This window comes from Bemisia tabaci, unplaced genomic scaffold (genome assembly GCF_918797505.1).
Source record: "Bemisia tabaci unplaced genomic scaffold, PGI_BMITA_v3".
Lineage (NCBI taxonomy): Eukaryota > Metazoa > Arthropoda > Insecta > Hemiptera > Aleyrodidae > Bemisia > Bemisia tabaci.
Window position 1 is genome coordinate 236,803 of NW_027311738.1, and position 15,115 is coordinate 251,917.

Sequence of the window (15,115 nt, forward strand, 5' to 3'; positions counted from 1 at the left end):
AGAACTGCCCTTCACCGCACAGGTGAATTTCACGCGAGCTAAAATAAGAGATCCGTGTCAAAATGATCACTTTCAGTATTTGTCGCAAAACAGTTGACGTAGGTCAGAGAAGAGGAGCGTTAAGTTTCAGCTCAAAATTTTACGGTTAAATGGATTAAAAATGACACTTGCAGACAGCCGAATATCGCTGATAAACCGACGTTGCAGAACTTGCGACTCGGTTTTTGCGAAACAGATGTTTTCCGACCTTAGACTTTGGATTGTCTCCTGGTTGCCAGTTTTCAGACTTTGTAAACGATCTTAACGGTAGACTTAAGAAATAATGATGGATCCCTGTAGAGTAGCACGTCACTTTTAAAGTTGTTTGGTGCCCCTCGGGCCCTTTGATGAAGACCGGACGAATCAAAATTTGTCAGTTGTGTTTCATAAAATAGCAAATATTTGAATAATTAGAGCTAAATTTCATTTCCGACAAATAACAACATTTGTGATTAAAAAGGATCGCATACTTTGATGATTCTGAAGGGTGTTAGCTTCAGAAGTCATGGATTTGAAAAATTTTTGAATTCATACTCTAACTGACATTCTTGAAAAGTCACATTTTTAATGTGCGCTTGTCTACAGTATTTTCTAAAAAAATTCTATTGCCAATCATTCGAATGATAATTTCTATATTTTACTATATATTTTCAAACGTCTTTTTAGACTATGTTATGTTTCTGTAACTCAGTCCTGAATATTAATAGGTACAAAATTCAATCGGGCGTATATGTTTTAAAAGAAAAAAATGACTCTGAAAGTCCGGTCTGAGCGAATTTTGCAAATCAAAATGCAGTGGGCTAAAGACGACAGTGGAATGCAACTTCCAGAAATATTTGCAAGAAAAGAGTTGTAAATTCTAAACATTATCAATCGATCGATCGCACTAAAACGTTTCCAAGAAGCAATCAAAGATGGGTCGATAGCAGTTGCGTGTCTTAAATGATCGATTTTCGATATTTCCCTCCTTGAAGCTGTGGTGAAGAATCGGTTATCAAAGTTTTCTTTGTGAACACCCTGTATATCAATTTTTTCTATGGGTTTAAATAGCAGATCAATCGATACATCGCAAAGCACGACACGCCACTGGTCGATAGATTGATGATTTCTGGATTTTAAGATATTTATGAAAAAAATTCCTGCGAAGCACATACGCTGACAATGAAACGGACACTTCAATTTGCGAGATTCGCAGACCTCACTTCCGAGTCTACTTAACAGTAAACTCTCGATCAAATTTTGAACATATACATTAATATTTGCATCAGAGTATAACTTGGAAAATTACGTGGAACGTAATGTACCTTTCAGGGATATATGAGAAATTTAAAAGCCCTTAAGTATCAATTGATCGACCTACTATCGAATTCTCTCGAAAAAGCTGTAGATCCTTTTCGACCGAAACAGTAATAATAAAAGTGCATCAAAATCGCATCAGACGGAGATCATGCAACAACCGCGGGTTGGATTCCGACTCCGCGACCTTGGGTCATCTCAAACACTGTTACTGTGGCATATTTCGTCGCCCCTTTGCAAAAGGGCGTATCCCTATTTCCATAAGAGCCCTGGGGAGCATAGAGTTATACGGAGAACAGGGCTCATGTGAAAATTGAAGTACGCTCTTCGGCCAGAACGGCGACGATTTCAGACGCGGTGGCCCAAAGCCAACATTTCCGAGTTTTCCGCGACCGCTGCAGCGGCGTTCCCAAATTTCGTAAGAAATCTTTCAATTTCATATCAAACACGCTGTCGAAACCCAAGTTTTACGGTAGAGCTGACAAGTAAGCATGTCGCAGAGCCGCTGTTACACTTTTTACCCGTTCCCTCACCACCCTCGCCCTCTCGCTCTCCCAGGCTCGACACTCTGAAGCTCGGGGAAAGCTCGTACATCATCATTGATGGTTCAAGTTCATTACTTGCTTGCCGTCAAAGGTTAATAACTGATGAATCGACAGCGTAATCGATTCGCAGATCGGCTATGATGACCCCACCGAAATGCTGAACATCATAATTCGTGCTCGTTATCGGAACACCCTTATTATTACGGTTTGAATAACAAGTGTCCCCGTTGACGTATATATTTGCGTAGCTGTGCTGCTCTTGTCCTCTTGAGAGCCACGCGTTGGAGGTTGGTCTCGGTCCAGTAGGAAACTGGACTAGGTTTTGCAGTTAGTAGCTAAGGTTTCTGGCTCAGTTTAAAAACAACGTATTTAAAATTAGTTTTCCCGCAGATATATTATGTGTCTCGATGGCGAAAGTGCGAGAGCATTTTCCCGTTTGTGACGCTGCACAGCGGCACCAAGTAATAGAAAAGGTTGGCCATGAAATTTTGGGCTAAAATTTCAAATTTTTATGTTCATTCCGTCAAGAATTCAATTTCAAAGGGTGTCTCTGGAATGAAATTTTACGGAAAAACCAAAACCATTTCATATTTTTGAAGATATAAGCTTTCAAAAGTTTCCAGATTTTGTCCACCTTCTCCTACTGACTCGGTCCAGTGTGCGCCGCAGACTTCTTGTCATATTTTAAAGCTGTTGAAGAGAGACCTGCAGCCTGACTGTTAAAATTTTGTGTTTATCGGGTAGACATAGATGACACAGGTTAAAAGGCAGAGTGTGATTGGTTGGCTATGTCTTATCACTGCTTTGTCGTGCCTATGTTGAGGGAACTCATGACAAGCTAAAGGCACCTCTTAAGTTTTTGACAGTATGTTGTCCATTCCACGTGACAAAGGCACGATAAAGCAGTGATAAGACATAGCCGACCAATCACACTCCACCTAAAACCTATGCCATCTATGATTACTCGACGAACACAAAATTTCAACAATCAGGTTGCTGGTGCAATAGGAAAATTTGGAACAATAGAAAGATTATTTGCATTGGGAAAAAACCAAGGAAAGGCAGCTTTATGACCCGAGAATACATTGTAGCTCGGTGCGGAGAAGCTGAGGCGTGCGTGGATTAGCACATGCGCACGCCGCACAGTGGATCGAGTCAATTAGAGAGGTCGGACATGACATTTTTGACTAAAACCGCAAATTTTGATTTTTTTTTTTCTGTCACATTTCATATAGCAAGCACTGGAAAAAAAATCACGGTGTATTTACTAAGAGAAGGGTAAAATTATCAAGAATTCAGGGTTCTATTTGATCCCAGTTTTTTCTTGGTAAAATTACCATTTATGAAATTGGTAATTTTACCGAGAAACCTCGGTAAAATTATTGAACTTTCTCGGTAATTTTACTGGACCTTGGTAAGAACGCCAATATTTTTTATCGACTATGGTATAATTACCGAGATAAAATGGCAAAGTTACCGGGAATTGATTACCAATAAAAGTGGTATTCTTACCTGAAAAAAAACAGTAAAAATACCGGTTTTTAGGTAAGTTTATTTACTAGTCTGTCATGGTAAAATTACCCATAATAATTGGTAAAAAAAGCGAGATGGTAAAGGTACCAACGGACCTTAGTAAAAACGCCGAGAATTTTTTTTCAGTGAGGGGTGCTTCGAGAAGCAAATCTCACGAGGAAACAAATGGAACCATTTTTAAAACCTCAAAGTTTTGTATAAACGGAGTTTGATTGAACGGCTTTTGAAGTTTACAACTTATGTGCGACCTCTCTTATTGACTGGATCCACTGTGCACCGCGGGCCGTAAAATGATTACGGCTAAGGAGAGTCAGGCCGGGTGAGCCGGGTAAGGTGCGAAGAGGAATACTGCCGTACTAAGGAAAAACGCCGTATGAACCTTCAGGTGTTGCCAAATTTCCCATCACAAATCCCCAATTTTCAAAAAAATTTGTAAATATTTTCCTTCCAATTTCTCAGGTAATTTTGTTTGTAATTTGATCCAAAACGTCCGAAAATTTCAAGGAAAAATATTGATAATTTTCCTCAATAATAAACATTTTATCGGAGGAGATTTGGCAACTCTCGAATGTTCAGACGGCGTTCTTCCTTAGCACGGCAGAATGGAGCATGCAGAGAGGATTAAACTGCGAGTGCACGTGGGCGGACTGGTCGCCCAAATCTGCCCGGGAAAATGAGTTTTAATAAACCCATCAGCCGGAGTCATTAACCGCTCTACTCGCTTATGGAATTATCCGCCCACTTCCACTCGGACGTGTAACTGGTCATTAATTCAATTCCCCTTCGCTTTTTATTTCCATCAACGCTTCCGAGATGCGAGACCGGCTCCATTGTCCGCGAGGTATTCTTATTACCCGGCTCGTGCTTTCGGGGTTTTCGCGAACAAGTGAAATTTGACGTCATCGAGCCGAACTAAAGTATACTTTGATCTTATTAAGAAGAAGCTCCTTATTCTGAAAGAAGTTCCAATTAATCCTCTCCAAACACCAAAAACAAAATATAAAACGCTAATATCCTCGTGATTAGTTGAAAAAAGCAAACTTTCATATTTTATTCATAGTTAAATAATAACACTAAAATGCAATTTTAGAATTGATCAACTTGCCAATCTTGATAAATAAAGTGTCTGATAAAAGGGTTGAATTGTAAACGACCTATTGTAAAGCACCTATCTATTTTAAGGACCGATTTAGTTTTCATTCATTCGAATGGGGAGTGGAGACTGTGTGTGGAGCATTGAACCACCCGACAGCAACGAAATGATAATTGAAATTGATAGGCAAAGAAGACGAGGGGAAAATGGAGAGATCGTATTGGTGGGAATGAGTGGTTGCAACGGACAACGGGGTAAATAATAGACCAACGAGCGACAACCTAAGAGAGACTATAGGGTTAGTCCATCATTTTCCCTATGGTTTATAGAGACCATACGCTTCAAACAATGGGATCGATCGATTCTTCTTTTGTCTTCTTCGTCTATAGCTTTGTCTATAGATTTAAATTATCAGCCGGCAGTGTGAGGAAATAAACAATTACCTATCATATGTACTTCCTCACCAAATAAGCTCGACGTGGTACACGGACTTTATGTCCACTTTTTTTACGTCCTTAGACTTATTTCGTCCACAGTTTTTACGCCCACAGCACGCAATTTTTTGTTTTTAACTTATTTGTACATCGACCTCCTTGAGTCAAATACGTCCAATTTTGAGCGTTTAGTTGCGCTTACACCACGCTGCAGCACAGTAAAAGCCCAAAACATAAAATAATAAATTTGAATGCTTTGGAAAGCATTAAATTTGACACGGAACCACTATTATATTTACAAAAAACACATTATATTTTCCAGTAGTACATATTTCTTTTTTATCAGTTTAAAAGGGAATAATCAATGCAGACCAGAGAGTGCAAACATTTCAAAATCATTGATTGAAAAACGCTGACTCCGCGAGTTTAAATATTAGATCCTAACACAGAGCGGAGCGGCGTGTCAGCAGCGTAGAACGCACACTGGCGCCCACAAACCTAACGGGATACTTCACGCATTGCGCAACGCGTGAAGTATCCCGTTAGGTTTGTAGGCGCCTATGCGCGAGTCACGCTGAATGCCTGCCGCGCCGCAACGCTGTAAGCAACTATTTCGCGTCAGAGGCGTTGCACAGTATCCTACAAGATTGAAGGCTCACGAAATAACTAGTTGAAGAGGACTTTCAATTTTGACTGCATCTGTTACTGAAAAATGTTTAATTTGGCATTGGAGCGTTTCTTAGGCTCCCGCTTTGGTTTTCATCTTAGGCAAAATACCAACCCTTAAAACTGCTCAAAGAAATGATGGAAAAATGAACCATGATTCAAAAGTTGCCAAACACCCTCTTTCAAAGAATTGTAAGTCTAACTAATTGTATAAACAAAATGTAGTGAATTGCACTTTATTCTTCCTATTTAACCCCTGACAAAATCAAACTTTTCAGGCTACGAGCAGCAAACACAGTTCGAACACATGGAATTGAGTTTATCAAATAATCAATAATATTAAAATTATAAAGTTTGCCACTATCATTACAGTTATAATCATACTAGGCGCTACGCGGTCCAACCCCCGGGCACTGTGGGCCCTCAAAGGCCGCTTCCTTACTCTTCTTACTTCCCTTCCTTACCCTGTCCATCGGGCGTCTAAAAAAATGATTTTATTGGAATAGAGAGGATTAAGAACACCGGAAATATTAATTTTTGATCATTCAGAAAGCTACTTGACCCTCCCTCCCAATAGAAATGTTGCATGTGTGAGGGATTTGCGATTTGACTGATGATTCTTCTGTGAAAGTTCGCGAGATACACGATGGTGCCACTGGTTTTCTCTGAAATCATCTCCCAAGCTCAAAAAAAGCTCTCAAAGTGAAGCCATATGGGAGCAAATACATTAGCAGTGAAGCCGTGTTTTCAGTTTTAGAGTCCCCAAATGAAGAGGCAGCCCTGTCAATGTATTTGCTCCCTATCTTTGCATGGATAGTTTGTCTTGATGTAGAAATGGACTCTCGGGATAGCGTGGGCTATCTCCTCCATTTTGGCCTCAACTTGAGAGCTTTTTTTGAGCTTGGGAGTTGATTCCAGAGAAAACCAGTGGCACCATCGTGCTTCTCGCGAACTTTTACATCAGAATCAACGGTGAAATCGCAAATTCCTCACACATGCAACATCTCCATTGTCTGTTTCCCCTGATAACCCTCCATTTCCTTTGGTACTTTCGCGTCATTCACGGTCGGCCCCTCGGTGTCATTAACCCGAAAAAGTTTAGGAGGTCAGGCCCATTTCGCAACTTATCGGAGGATCCTTAATAAAGGGCTGGTGCATCCTCGGAATGCGCAAGGCCCCTGACATGCCCTCCCCCCCACCCCGTTTAAATATGCAATTTAGGCGCGCCCTCCCACCCCCTCCCCTGACATGGCAACGTTTATTCAATTACTCGCCGAAGTTGCACGTAGCGGGCTGTTGACAAAGCGGCGCGCGTCGTACGTGCCGTGTCTCCGGGGCGAAGAAGGTAAACAATGCGGGGAGCTGCAATTTGCAATTAGATTTCCAAGAGGAGGCTCCGCGCTACGGCTACGGCTGCGGTTTTGTCGAACAATAGTAACGGAACCCGGGCTCAGCCGCATCCCGCATCTGGGCCAATTAAATGGTGTCGCTCTGCGGGGAGTTGGGCCGGAGGTGCGCTTTCCACCGTGGTTGCCCGCTTCTTGACGCGGCTACAGGCGTTTCGACCTAGCTTGCTTCAAAATCCTGACAATGATACCATGACCTGTGGGCCGATTATTGAAACTGATAGACAAAGCTATAGACAAAGACGACAAAAGGAATTCAGAGGGATCCTATAGGTGGAAGCGGGTAGTGGCAATGGACATAGGAGCTAGGTAATGGACTAACTAACGGCAACCCACCAAAGACCCGACGACTAGTCCATGATTTTCTTCCTTCGTCGATAGGAATCCAACCATGTCAACCGATAGGATCGCTCCATACTCCCTATGTCCTCTTTGTCTATAGCTTTGTCTATTCGTTTCAATAATCGGCCCGCTGTGGGCTGATTATTGAAATTTATAGACAAAGTGATAGACAAAATGATAGACAAAGAAGACATAGGGGGTATGGAGCGATCCTATTGGTTGAAATGTGTGGTTCCTTTAGACTAAGGGAGAAAATGATGGACTAACTGTCGGGTTTCTCGTGGATTGCCGTTAGTTAGTCTATTACCTACCGCCTAGTTGTCCATTGCAACCACCAACTTCCACCAATAGGTTCCCTCCACATCCCTTTCGTCATCTTTGTCTATAGCTTTGTCTACCAAATTCAATAATCGGCCCGCAGGCTGCCGTGCTATAAGGAGGAACGCCGTATGAACATTCGAGAGTTGCCAAATATCCTTCGGTAAAATGTTTATTTTTGAGGAAAGTTATGAATATTATTCCTTGGAATTTTCAGGAACTGTGGGTGAAATTGCGAACAAAATTATCTGAAAAATTGGAAGAAAAATATTCATAAGTTCCCACTATTCGTGCTTTATCAAAGGAAACTTGGCAACGCCTAAAGGTTCATACGGCGTTCTGCCGTGATAGCGAAGAGAGCAGTGAGTTCAAAAATGAAGTTTTGAGAAAACAGTCTCAGAAGCTTCTGACCGGAAAATTTTATTGAAGGAAGCCGTTCTTTGTCAAATTGCCACTGAATGTCCGAAAGACTCCAAGAAATCGATTTTGATGATTAAGAATCGACTGATTTCATTTCAATTACATAAAAAAGGCATTTTTCATTTTCATGCTAGGTTATTGTTAGGCAAGACAGCCGTAAGTGCTATCTTTTGCATGCTTTCATGGTTGCGTTTTGGACACACAACAAACACATTTTCAAGTTAGAAATTGTCAGAAGAGGGCGGCACTTTACCTGAAAGCACTGCTTTCATTGGCTCTCTGGAGAGTCAGTGTCACTTACTGCTGTCTTGCCTAAAACTACGTCATTTTTTGCGCACTTACGGCTTTTTCATATGTCTCGTTTTGATAAAATTAAGATGAATTTCGCTGTTTTAGCAATTTCAGTGATTTCATCTGAAAGAATTTAGACGAATTTTGAAGGAAACTCGATTTCGAAAATGTGACACTTACTGCTCTCTTCACTATCACGGCAGCGTTTTTCGTTACCATGGCAGCAAGGGCGTCATTTCGGAACCACGGGGGCCATGGGCCGGACAGCTCGAACGGGGGAGGGCGTAAGGGGCTCCAGAGGCCTCCCCCAGAAAATAGTTGAATTTTTGCAGCACCTAATATACAGTTTGAGTCAATTTCGTCATTAATAATTACCAAATGTTAACGTCCATTCGTCTCTTCCTCAGAGGGGAGGTTTTTTGGTTTTTTAGAAGACCTCGAATTTAAGGTAACATAATACATAATTTAGGGATGATCCTTACTCAACCGAGGAAAAGATTTTAAAGAAGATTTAGTCCAGCTTGCTCATGCTGATGTATTCAAATTCGCAACACCTGCACAGCGGTTATTTTTTGATAGGTCATCGATTAGCAAAAAGTATTAGAGTATGGTGAAGGGTTTGTTAGCTTGGTTTGTAGATTTGAACATCACCTCGTCGACGAACAGTGCAATTGAAAGGCAGCTAAGGCGGCTAACGACGGAGAAAGGGAGATATTCGGACATGCTGTCAATAATGCTTTGACTTTATGGTTTGAAATATTGCAAGATGCTCACTTTTCCTGTTGAATTTTTATGAGCAAGAGAGTCAAATTTAAAAAAACTCAGTCTTTATCTTACTTATGAGTAAAGTATCTACGTTTATTTTCAGAAAAAGGTACACACGTTTGTCTCTAACTTTGGCAACTTTTCTGATACATTTGGGCGAAGGTAAGAGGGGGCGAGACAACGCAGTTTGCGAGAGAAGTTGCAGCATGAAGATGTCTGAACGTAGAGGAGAGAAGATACAGGGAGAATATGACCACCCTGGTAAAAATTGGCAGTAGAATCTGTGTTCCAAAATACCATAGACCTACAGCCGGCTGTAAGATTTCCAATAGCTTCTATAGCCGGCTACACAATTTCTTATAGCCTTTTATAGCCGATGGCGATTAAGCAACAGCCAGGCGACAAAGTGTATGCTAAACGTTGCTAATTACGGACGCTAGGACTTAGTGAGTTTTTGGAATACTGCTCTCCTTTTGAGCCGTAGTATCTTGATTTATTGCGCGAGGAAACCTCCGTACTTTTGATGGATGCCTGCCATTACTAATATATTAGAGCGCCTTCAGTTTCGTTTGATACTGTGCAATACCTCTGGTGTGAAATAGTTGCTTCAAGCGCCGTGGTAGGCAAGCAGCCAGCGCGAAACACGCATTGGCGCCTACAAACCTAACAGGGATCCCTGTTAGGTTTGTAGGCGCCATTGCGTCGCCGCTCCGCTTTGTGTTAGGCTCTAATATTTAATCTGGCGGAGTCAGCGTTATTCAACTCATGATTTTGAGATGTTTGCACATCCTGTATGGATTATTCTCATTTTGTTTGATGAAAAAAATATGTATTAAAGGAAAATATAATGTATGTTTTGTAAATATTAAGGTGGTTCCGTATCAAACTTAATGATTTCTAAAGCACACGAATTTCTACACAATTTCTTATAGTCTTTTATAATCGATGGCGAAAAAGTAACAGCCAGGCGATAAAGTGTAAAGCCCGGCGATAGGAACTATAGCCCAGCTTTATCGGCTTTATCGCTTCGTATAGCCCGGCCGTATGATTTGCTCCGCACTCTACAACCAGCTATATGATTTTCTGTAACCTTCTTTAGCCGGCTATAAGAATTCCTATGGTATTTTGAAACGCAGCTCTTATCGCCAATTTTTATCAGGGCAAACTCAAACTGGTTCACAGTTCCTATCTTATTCTATATCCATGTGTCCATTTGTGACCCCATTGAAACCTAGCATACGGCAGCCAATCAGGAATAGATTCCACATGTGTCAACCCTCATTAATAAAGGGTCTTCAGGTTGGAGAGTTTAAATTGACTCTTAATACGAAATTGTCTGCAGCCAGCGGGCTGAGTGTCAAAATTGATAGACAAAACCATAGACAAAGAAGACAGAAGGGGTATGGAGGGATCCTATTGGTGGACAGTGATCATTTGTCCCCTTAGTCTATAAGAACCACCCCGTTCAACCAATCGGATCGCTCCATACTTCCTGTCTTCTTTGTCTATCGCTTTTTCTATCAATTTCAGTAATCAGCCGGCAGGTATATTTTCTGGTACGCAGAGAAATAAAAACTGAAACAATCCTGAGGGACCGAAGGGAGCGGAGGGATCAAGAGCGCGGGTGGTGTCAGGAATCGTGTGACTATCCGCACGCCTAGAATACTGCCGTGCTAAGGAAAAACGCCGTATGAGCCTTCAGGCGTTGCCAAGTTTCCTTCGATAAAAACCGAAATTACTGGGATATTTGTGAATATTTTTTTCTAAAAATTTCAGACAGTTTCGTACGCAATTTAATCTAAATTATCTGAAAATGTCAAGGAAAAATATGCATGTTTGTCGTCAAAAATACAGGTTTTATCAAGAGAAATTTGGCAAGTCTCAAATGTCCATACGGCGTTCTTCCTTAGCACGGCCGAATACCACATCTCTGTTGCCGGTTGGGGGAATCTTCATCAGCTCCTCCGCATATCCATTTTAGAGAGGGATCTTGTCCTCTGCAGCTGACAACGCGGGCCAATATTCACTATTGTGTTAATTAACTGTTAACAGACTCGCAGAGTGGCTAATGGCCGAGGCGCATAGGCAAAGGAGTTTGTTTTTAATTATCCGTAATAGTGGAGTTAATGCACGCCGTTTCCTGATTAGCGAGCCCCACCCCCCCCCCCCCCCGCCAGAGAAATCCGACGCCCGTCGCGAGGGCGATACCCTTAAAAAAAGAGGGGACGTTCGCCCCCTCCCTAAGTGTCTCGAGAGTCGTAATTTTTAAGTTCAATATCTTAACCGTGAGATAAATAATCATGGCCAAAATAATAGTCATCCTATGCAGTACACGTCACGAAACAGTTAGCATTATTTGTTGAAAAGCTACTCCTGCAGAGTGCAGTCATAAGCAAAAACCATTGGAAACAACTCAAAATAGAGTTCCTGCCTTTTGATTGGCCCCTATCTTGGGGGGTCTCGAAATGTTGACAACCTGTACCTGATGATGTCAAGTTCGTCTCTCCCGTGTCAAATAACCATCTGGTACCAAGTTTCCGATAATTTTGTTGGTAAAAACCCCTTAAACCCCTTTAAAATGGTCTCCCGCCGTTTTTTGACCGTCATCTTTTCGAAAATGTATTATCACTATACACCATTCACTTCTGAAGAAATATACTCGTAAGTCAAAATTTGTTCATGATTTAGTGACCCATTCTGAATGGGCAACCTCGGTCGGCAAATCAGGCTGCGAAAAATCGAAAATGCGTGGTGTGGACTATGTAAATCGTGCGTTAAGGAGTAGATTTCAAACTTTTCTGGCGTGCGCTTCGTAATTTTTGGAAAATTTTACCGATACAACGTCTATTCATTATACTGTGCCTCTTATGCGTGCAACATATTCATTTCAATCCAACCATGAAATGACCTATTCTGAATCTTTAATATCAGTTGGCTCAGAATGGAATATACTTGAATCGGTGAATGTTGATTCCTAACAAGTCTATTCTCGGATGAGCTCTCAGGTCCATAAGCAAGCTTACATTCTAGGATTCATGAGATAATAAGCATGATCGGTTTCTCTTTCACTGTGCTCCGAACGCACAAATGCGGACCTATGCGTACCGCCGCGGACATTTTAATGTCCCACTAATTGCACGTCGCATCTTTTTCGAGAGATAAATGACTTGGAGCGGGCAATTAGACGAGCTTTAGCGCGCGGCTGTCAGCGGCGACAGCGCTTGCCTAATTAAATCAGTCGAAACAATGTATAAGGTGAGCCAGGATCACGGTCGTGAGGACAGTTGTGCTTTGGTCTCAATCGTTCATCTTCCTTCTATTCCTCAGCGGTATCCGACGAGGAACGCCTTGTCCACGAGGAGGTCCTCAATAAGCTGTTTTAATCGTTTGCCACTCTTAATATGGGTTGAAACTGGTGGAAAAGTAATATCAATCCAAGGTAAGTTTTCTGCGTACTTTGACTGAAATCTAAGTGGATACAGCATTGAAGCGAGAGGGGCATAGAGATCACGTCATGTCCAGGCAGTTATGCCGTGCTAAAGAAAAACGCCGTATGAACATTCGAGAGTTGGCAAATTTCCTCGCATATAATTTTATTTTTTCGGAAAGCCATGAATATTTGTCAGAGAAATTTTCAAGAACTTGAGGTAAAATTGCAAGCAAAATTATCTGAAAAATTGAAAGAAAAATATTTACAAATTTTCCCGAAAATTCGTGATTTACCAACGGAAATAGCAACACCTGACGGTTCATACGGCGTTTTTTCTTTGCATGGCAGCGTAAGTGTGGTGTGGACGTGTGAAAAGAATGTTAGAGGAGAGGTTTCCCAAACAAGTTTTGGATTGGGCACCACCTGGGGAAAGGCGACGAGGACGTCCCATGAGCATGAAGGGACGTGGCAGGGTGTTGATGAAGAGGTGTTGCGTTGTCATTTGCGCACTGCGATTACCTCTCGGAAGGTAGGCACATGTGGCGTTTGTGTGTCGCAGAACGCCAGAGTGCGTTGTAAGAGTGACTTTTATGTATGTATGTAATTATGAGTAGGGATTACACATATTGATGTATTGCCTTAAATTGTCGAGGTAGGCCAGAATACCTCCTTCGTGCTGCAACAGTTGTTTATCCCAGGATTTGTACGTAGCGTTATGTTTACATATCTTGTCTTACAGTTAATGACGTTAAACTTCAACCTATTGATTATGGTATACGAATACGAAGTTCTGATCCCATTTAAGTTTCTATGTTAAATACTTATAATATGAAAACTTACCCAAAATAAGATGCGATGCCAATGTCTAAGTTTTAACAATTGTTCAAGAGGTATTTTTTAAAAATATATGTATTATAGAACCAATCATTATAATTATTTCTCTATAATGTCCTTGATTTTCCTTCACATCAAAAACTTTATATGATACCGCGAGCAGAATTCCCGACTGGCCGATCTGAAATTTCCGAGTGATATGAGTAAAGTGCTCGCGAAAATTTGTCGGCTCTACTCGTACTCTAATTATTAGGAGGAGAGGTTTTTGTCGACGTGGATCCTGCTTTTCTTTACATTGTGATTAAATCGAGAGAAGAGTTTTTTGTAAACGTGGAACTAGGCGCTGTTCTGACTGCCACGTTGCATCTGATCTTAAGCTAGTGGCACGTCAACCTCTGTCAACGTGGAACTACAACTCCCACTTGAGTTTGGGCACTTGAGGAACAAAAAACTCTCATTAGACTAATGGAGACTCTCCAATCTGCAGAACAATATATTGGTCCCATACTCCGTGCTTTGGAAGAACGCCGCATGGTGGATCAAGTCAATCAGAGAGGTCAGACATTACATTTTTTACTAAAACTGCAAATTTTGATGTTTATATCACTAGATCTTAAATTTCAAGGGGTGCCTCTTGAAGCAAATTTCACGAGAAAACCAATGGAGCCACTTTCAAAACCTCACAGTCTTCTGTGAACGGAGTTATGAGCATTTAAAGTTTCCAAATCTTGCCCGAACTCCACCATCGACTCGATCCATTGTACGCCGTGTTGAAACTCGAATCTCTTTGAATTTTTTTTGAGACAGTATGTATTTGGACATGATCCTTAGTGGCATTGGCTGTTAATAAAAATGTTAAAAAAAATGTTGTAAATCCTAGGACATCTCTCATGAAAACTCTCAGAAAAACTGTTAAAATATCCGAGTTTGGAGACCCTTGTTGTTCTTTTTTACGTAAAAATGCAACCTGGCCGTCTAACAAGTTTTTCATCCCTACCTATAATAAATTTTGTCAACAATTTTACATTGTATTTTAGTTTTTATGTTGTATTTTTTGCAGTTTATATCATGTATTTAGTATCATTCTGAATGATTTTTAGAATTTAACACAATTTGAATGTCAATATTCTCACATATTTTCTAACGTATGCTACACGTAAATTTAATTTTGAAAAGGATCCTAAAGGGTTTCCTAACACACATATTTGTTTACGGTTTTTTGAAGTCATAGTTGAACAATCAATGCTACTGGAGGTTTATGAGTAAGTGTTTTTCATTGTCGTTATCAGACGCGGTACATTAAATTGAGATGAAAATTCGAAAAAATCAAAACATCTGCATGTTTTCCAGAAAATTCTTACTTATCCGTAGTAAATTGGCAACGTCCTCATGTTAAAATGGCGTTCTTCCTTAGTGCGACAGCATAGATCCATTGAGATTTATGTGCGAGCCGACGTGAACCGAAACAGTCGATTGATGGTTCAAGTGTTACCCCCGTTGTAAAAAGTAACGAGAGAAGTATAGGAGCCTCCCTTTCACAAACCTTGGTTTCCGTACGCAAGTGCACGTTTTATTTGCTAATTGGCGTTTACCGAGCCGACATTTTCGAGATATTGGACTGACGAGAGTCGACAGTTAAAGTCATCGATTCCATACTGGGGTGTAGCGGAGTTGTCGGAATAAACCAAAATCTTATTAACACG

At 41.0% G+C, this 15,115-nt stretch overlaps 1 protein-coding gene across 1 annotated transcript in view; it reads right to left on the bottom strand.

Annotated features, from left to right (window-relative positions):
- Window positions 1–15,115, bottom strand: part of LOC140225771 (uncharacterized) — a 111,633-nt gene that overhangs the window by 29,615 nt on the left and 66,903 nt on the right. The gene's annotated exons all lie outside the window — the stretch shown is intronic.